The 7,236-nt window shown below is 47.2% G+C and overlaps 1 protein-coding gene across 4 annotated transcripts in view; it reads left to right on the top strand.

The window, feature by feature from the left end:
* TUB (tubby bipartite transcription factor) overlaps positions 1–7,236 on the top strand; it is a 320,112-nt gene that overhangs the window by 193,751 nt on the left and 119,125 nt on the right. Inside the window, exon 1 of one of the 4 annotated variants that reach the window (XM_025197423.1) lies at positions 13–34. The exons of the other annotated variants lie outside the window; for them this stretch is intronic. The gene's annotated coding sequence lies outside the window, so the exon portion shown is untranslated. Of the gene's footprint in view, positions 1–12; positions 35–7,236 lie in introns of those variants that run through there. 4 annotated transcript variants of the gene reach the window in all.

Here is a 7,236-nt window from a genome sequence, read left to right as displayed (position 1 = left end):
CTTCTAAGCATCAGGCGGACTGGATCCCTTACAGGTAGGCATCCGGCCGCCCCTCTCGCCTGTGGGGGCCCGGGGGGTGAGCACCCCGCCCTCCCGCCCGGGCACCGGGAAAGTTTGTGAGGTGGTGCAGGGGGCAGGAGAAGCGGGAGCTTGCTCGGCTCCCAGCAGGCGCCGCGCGGGGAGGGTGGGCGCCCGGGGGCACCTCGCTCCCCCGTGTTGCCGCCCGGCAGCTGGCTCTGGGGCAGCTCAAGGGCGACTCTGCGGCCCCTCAAGCCGGGGACATGCCCCCCCCCTTGGCCTCCTCTGGCAGCGCCCGCCTGGTCCTCCTGGCTCTTTTTCTAGGCTCTAGCGCAGCTCTTCGCAGCCCTTTTAGTACCAGGACCCACTTGGAAATGTCGATGACCAGTCCCGACCCGCCGCCGCCCCCCCAGCGTGCGGGGCATGGGGAGACCCCAAGCAGCCCCCCGCAAGCTGGCCCTGGCTGCAAGGGACAAGCCATGGTTTCCCCTGTTTTTCTCCTTGAAAGGAGAATCTGTTGGGTTTTTTTTTTTTAAGTTTGTTGCTCCCTTTTTAAAGTTTTTAACGCCCCTTTCTTCTGTTCCCGCAACCTGCTTTTGGGTCGTGGCCCACAGGGTGAGAAATGCTGCTGCAGGGCAGCGGTTCTCTGCCAGGCTGCCCCGGGGTGGGAGGCCTTCAGATCCTTCAGTGGTGTCAGCCCCGGGCTAGTGGGCAAGCTGGGCTCGCAAGAGCAACCCGGTCGGTGACTTCCCCTCAGCATCCCAGAGCATGGGAAGCCACCTGCCTTGTTGCGGACTCTCTTGAGTTCTCAGCCGAAGATGAAGGGCCCCGTTGGATTTCCTGCGCTCCAACCACGTGAGGAAAGGAAGAGCTGGTGTTTTCCCAGGGGTGCCTCGAGGTTAAACAAACTTGAGGATCTCAGCATAAGGATTGGACACGTTCTCGGAGGAAAGGGGCATCAACAGCTGTTGAGTACAGGATTTGGGGGCACAGCCTCAGAAACAGAGCTTCCTAGAGTGCTGGAGGCTGCAAACGAGAGATGAGCCATGGGGGGAAAGCCTTGGTCAGACCCAGTTCACTCTCCCTTTCAGCATCCACTTCCTGCCACTGTGGGACACAGGCTTATTTGTTACTTTCAAGGGATCATGAGCCATTACTCACCAAGAAGAATGATGCACCTCTCTTAGAGCAGCCTCTGAGGAAGTAACAACTCCTTTTTTGGGACAAAAAAAAGGCAAAACAGGGATGGAAGTGAGGGCCAGCAGTTCAGAATGAGTGCCCCAAGGGGAACACTGAGCAGAGCACACCGGGCAGTACCCACTGGCTCCTGAATTGAGTCCAAGGAGCCAGTGGACGCTGCCCAGTAAAACTCTGCCTGGAGATGTGACTGGACAAGAGTCAGGAAAACTGCCTGACAGTCCCCGGGGGTTCTCCACTGTGCGACACAGGCCTGTTTGACACCTGCTGGGGGCATGGGTCTTAGGCTCAGAGCAAGAGTTAGTTCCTCTGTTAATAGAGGGATGGATATATGTCGTCTGATTACTTGGGGACAACAAAAGAACAAAGCAGGGGTGGGACTGAAGTTTAAAAATAAGTTCACTGCGGTGGGACATGGAGCAGATCACATTGGACAGTGCCCACTGGCCCCTGAATGAGTCCAAAGAGCCAGTGGGCACTACTTAGTGAATGGACAGGGGACAGGAAAATGGCCCTGCAGTCCCTGGGGGTCTTCCTCGGTGGACACAGGCAACTGGACAAGATGGACCTATAATCTGACCCAGTTAGTGGCTGTTTGTATGTTCTTATGGAGCCAGCATGGACTTGAGTGAGTTCGCAAACTTTGGGCCCTTAGTTGAGCATAGTGGCAGGATTATTATCATTGACTTCTGTTGGTTCAGGCTTGGTGCCTGTGGTCCCTGAACATCTCTGGCTGCTAGCACTACATCCCTGACTGAAACCTACTTTGCTTTGCAGCCGCTCAGCTTTGCAATTGTTATGCATGTGCATGTGCAGTGTTTTGCCTACTGCTGTAACAGCCCTAGTCTTTAGGGTGTGTTTGTGTTTATGCAAAGCCAGGTTCAGATATCATCCCTGAGGTGCTTTGCATTTTTAGAATGGTTTGCAACACGTGCTTCATGTTGCATTCAGGGCTCACATGTTTCCTTTCTAGAGGGGGTGACTTCTAGATAAAAGGGACACTCATTTGGGGAATAAAGGGAGTTTAGAAATACAGAGGGGCACCTGGCAGAGCATCTGTATTTTGATTTTTGTGTGTATGGGACATGGGGGCTGGTGAGCAAGTGCCTTTTAGGAGAACCTTTTGTTAAGATGACTGAAAGGGAGGGTCCTTTACCTCTTGCCTTATTCACCCACCATCCTCTACAACACAGACACATCATGGGCCATGCAGCAGTCTGGCAATCAGTATTAGCTGCACTCCCAAATCCTGCTGCTGCTGCTGCCATGGAGAAGAGCTGGGATCGCCATGGCAGCGTACACTACTGCTCTCTGTCATTGGCTCTTTGGTTGCCATAAGCTACCGAAGTCTGTGTGCTGGTTCTCTTTCTGAAGAAGTGTGTGCGTCAAAAGTGCGGTGGGCAACGTCTGTCACTTTGAACAGGGTCCCCTCATCCTGGCCGGTCTGCTCAGGAGAGAGAACTGCAAAACTTGTCTGCAAATCGATTTAGGGCTTGCAGGACAGCTACACCTTAATGGGAGTCTTCTGATCCTTGTTTATTCCTGTACTCATGCTGTGACTGAAGTCAGTAAGAGTTTAGGTGCTCGAGGAATGCAGAACCAGGATTTCAGAGCACGTTATTTGGCTTGAGAATGTTTTACATTATGTATTTCACAAGGCTTTTAATTGCATCACCTTGGTGTTGAGTGGGAGCATTTATAGCTATGCTGCGAATAAATGTTCCGTTTCAAACTTTTCAAGAAATATTGGCAAGTGAGGTTTGAGGAGAAAACCATACTACAGTGCTGAAAAATGATATCGCCAGAGGGGCACAATTAAATACTTTTAAAGGCTGATTTTTCAGGACTTATTTTTGATAGTTTGTTGAACAGATTTTATTTCAATATATTTGTGTTGTGTTTAAATTAAGATTGCAAAAAGGGGATGAGAGAGACTTATTTAACATTTGTTTCATTTTATTAAATCAGATCTTGTGTACAGTTAGCTGTACAGGAAGAGTTATTTGATTATAGAGGGAGACTTTAATTTTTTGAAGATCTTATCTTTTCACAACATCATATTGTTGCATTTCCAGACTTACTTCTGTTCCATCAGATTGCATGTATATAAAACAGTACAATGTAGATAAAGTGCTAAACGTCGTTCTTTTTTTGTGGGAAAGCATAATTTTAAAAATTCTTTACAGAGTACATTTTAAAAATAAGCAGAGGTATTCAAAATGTCTGGTGGGAAAACTGTGCTTTGCCCCATTGTACATTACAGCCACCCACCAGATAGACATCACAGTAATGGGAACAATATAAATACAAAAAGTGCACACACATGTTCCCAATGTAGAATAGAGTGGTGAATGATACCCATAAAGGTTGTAATGTGTTGGGCGGGGGTCTTTGGGGAGAGGTTCCATGTGCATTATAGACCTAACCCACTAAAGTATTAAAAAAAATTAGATTTTAAAATTGGTTACAAAGAATCTACAAATACCATGATTGACTCCTGCACAAAGCTTTCTGAGCACATGTGCCAGTGAGAGAACACAAGACCAGGTGAAACACAGCCCCCAGATTCACTAGCTAAGTCTTTGAAGCCAAGTAATAAAGCATGCCATGTGAACAGCTAATCTGTGCCTAGGAACAGGCATTTCATTTGTCCCTGGATAAATTGTGCCCGTGTTTATCCTAGAACAAAAATATCTTGGGCCTGGCATATACACACATCACTCTTCTAATCAGGCTTTAATTTTCAACATCTTCATTAATGATGTGGACACTGGAGTCAGAAGCGGACTGGCCAAGTTCGCCGATGACACCAAACTTTGGGGCAAAGCATCCACACCAGAAGATAGGCGGGCACCTTGGGAAAAAAAATCCGCAGCATCCTTATAGGCTCGGCAGTGCTACGTTGGCTAGCACTATGGAAGAAAGAGACTTAGGGGTCATCATTGACCACCAGATGAACATGAGCCTGCAATGCGATGCGGCGGCTAGTAAAGCGACCAAAATGCTGGCTTGCATCCATAGATGCTTCTCAAGCAAATCCCAGGACGTCATTCTCCCCCTGTACTTGGCCTTAGTGAGGCCGCAGCTGGGGTACTGTGTCCAGTTTTGGGCTCCACAATTCAAAAAGGATGTGGAGAAGCTTGAGAGAGTCCAGAGAAGAGCCACGCGCATAATCAGAGGTCAGGGAAGCAGACCCTACGATGACAGGCTGAGAGCCCTGGGGCTCTTTAGCTTGAAAAAGCGCAGGCTCAGGGGTGAACTGATGGCCACCTACAAGTTTATCAGGGGTGACCACCAGTATCTGGGGGAACGTTTGTTCACCAGAGTGCCCCAAGGGATGACGAGGTCGAATGGTCACAAACTACTTCAAGACTGTTTCAGGCTGGACATAAGGAAGAATTTCTTTACTGTCTGAGCCCCCAAGGTCTGGAACAGCCTGCCACCGGAGGTGGTTCAAACGTCTTCATTGAACACCTTCAAGATGAAACTGGATGCTTATCTTGCTGGGATCCTATGACCCCAGCTGACTTCCTGCCCTTTGGGCAGGGGGCTGGACTCGATGATCTTCCGAGGTCCCTTCCAGCCCTAATGTCTATGAATCTATGAACAGCTAAATACAGTGCTGCTTTTCTGCCATTGATTCAGTCCCAGGATAACTGTACAGACATACTTTGCAGTATGCCAGGATATCGATACTCCCTCTTATCTAGAAACATGTTTTAGGATTTATACCAGGACAATGGACGTAGATGTCTGTACCGTTGCACTTTGTCTGAGGATAAAATGGTTTATCCTCAGATAAATGCAACATCTGTTTGCAGCCTTTGATTCTCCTGCAGCAGCCTGGCTGTGTCCATTTCCCTGTATTGTAGGCAGGCCAAGCTAAAACTTTGCAGAGGGGTTGGTGTTAGCCCCAGAGATGGAAATGCTATATTCTTTGAAGCTGCAATCTCTTCTCCTGTGCTGTCTGGGTCTTCTCTGTACTGTGTAATTCTGAGAAACATGGAACCTGAGCAATGGTTTTTCATATTTGCATCTCTTTGATATCTCCCTCAACCTTTTTATCTCTATTTTTTTATTGCATGCTTGCTTTTCAATATGAACAATAGCTGTTAAAAAATAAAGTAATTTAAATTCCTTTTGCTGAGAAGGATATGTTTTTGTTTAGATTTATGGAATTATTTTAATTCTCTTGTATGAAACTTGAGCTACTTTGAAAAAGAGCTGCTTTTTCAGTAGGTGCAAGCATCTGAGAATCCTATGAATACAGTAGTTTTCATCAGCATGTAGGATCCAGCCCAGAATGTACTTATCCAGAAACAGAAGTCTCTGAAGTGTAGGTTCTATTTCAGGGTCTGAGATTATGTATAAAAAAGGCTTTAGAAAAGGAGGGCAAAAATTGATCTTTTCAAAGATCAATACATACACAGTAAGAGAAAAGCCTACACTCCATGTACATCTCAGACTACTTTCTCTTACATTAATGATCAAGACGTATAGAGGTTGATTTGCTCGGAGTTGTGGCCTCTTATGTGTTGTCCTGGTTTTCAGTGGTTGCTAGCTGTTTAAGCTCAAAGGCTTGTTGCACACCTGCTGTTGGCTGTCACATGTAAGCCATGACATACAATGTCACTGCTAGCCTGGGGATGGAGCACAGGACAGTTGGCATGCTGTACTTCATAAAGAAGTGTGAACATTATTGACATACATACAACATGCTGCAAGCTTCACTTCAGAATTAGAAAATCAGTTTTGACTTTGGGATGGGCTCTAAAATGGTGTGACATGAATTTTAAACTTACATTGCTTATCCTAGCAATCTCATTATGCAAGTGGGCAGACGTATATCTGAATTTATCTGAGCTTAGAAGTACTACTTAATTTTATAAAATGTCAGATGGCTCATCTGGCTACTTTTCCTTTAAAGAAGAATGAGCCAGATGGCATCAGATTGGTGTGTATCTTACACTAATTAAACAATCTATAAGTGTGTCCAAAATTCACAGAATGGATTTTAGTTTAATTACTAGTAGCTAAAAATGTAAGACACGTCTTCCAGGGGTGGTGCTAGGTTTTATTTTCTCAAACAGATGGAAATTCATATTATTTGCAGGGTAGAACTTGGAGTATTTTAGCATTTTGCCCCTAGCACCTTCTGTCTTTCTTTTTGATTTCTTCTTTTTTTGAAGCCTTTACTTTGTTTGGTAGGCTGGGAAGGCCAGTTTTGTCACCTGCTGACTGTAGTGCAGTGCAGTGTAATCTGGAATAAAGCTCTAAAATTAAAAAAAATTGCTTTGTTTCAGTAAAACTACTCATATGAATGGAGTTAAACATCTGATGAGGACTTTACAAGACTGGGCCACAGGTGAGTCATTGTGGCAGGACACTTGATGTGCCTGCCACTTTACGAGGTCAGGCAGCTTATTGAGCCACCGGCAGGTGGGGGTCAGGGCTAACTGCTGAGTCAGCTGACCCAGGGGCCTGGCAGGTGTGGTTATGCCTGATCAAAGGAGTCACCTGGGTGAAGGGAGTCTTCTGGTTGGAGGAGGGCTGGACATAGACTAGGTATAAGCCCAGATCCTGAGAGCAGGGCTGGGAGTAACATCTTGGGAGCTGGTGTAGGAACATCACCTGGCAGGAAGGCTGCTGCTTCTGAATGGAGGAGGTTCCTGGGGACCTAGTGTGGGGTCCAGAGGCCTGAGAAGGGACCAAGAGTTTGTGGGCCTGTTGATGGACAAGGAGAACACTGAGAGAAGGGCTGAGTACCTTGGCCCAGTTGAAAGGCAAGACAAGCCCAGAGAGAGAGGATCTGAGTGAGAGATGAGACGAGCCCTGGGAGAGGGACTGAAAGTCTGTGGGCATATTGAGGGGCCAGGTGAGCCATGCAAAGTCCCACCGCTCACGCAGGTTTCTAACCTGTGTACAGGATCTCCACCTGACACAGGAGGTACACGGTCCCACTAGGGGGAATGCCTTACTGGATCTGGTATTGGCAACGGGGGATGACATGGTAGGGGACCT

The sequence above is a fragment of the Alligator sinensis genome, unplaced genomic scaffold (assembly GCF_000455745.1).
Source record: "Alligator sinensis unplaced genomic scaffold, ASM45574v1 scaffold502_1, whole genome shotgun sequence".
NCBI lineage: Eukaryota > Metazoa > Chordata > Crocodylia > Alligatoridae > Alligator > Alligator sinensis.
The sequence above is the reverse complement of the archived record's forward strand: the minus strand, read 5'-3'. Positions and strand labels throughout refer to the sequence as shown.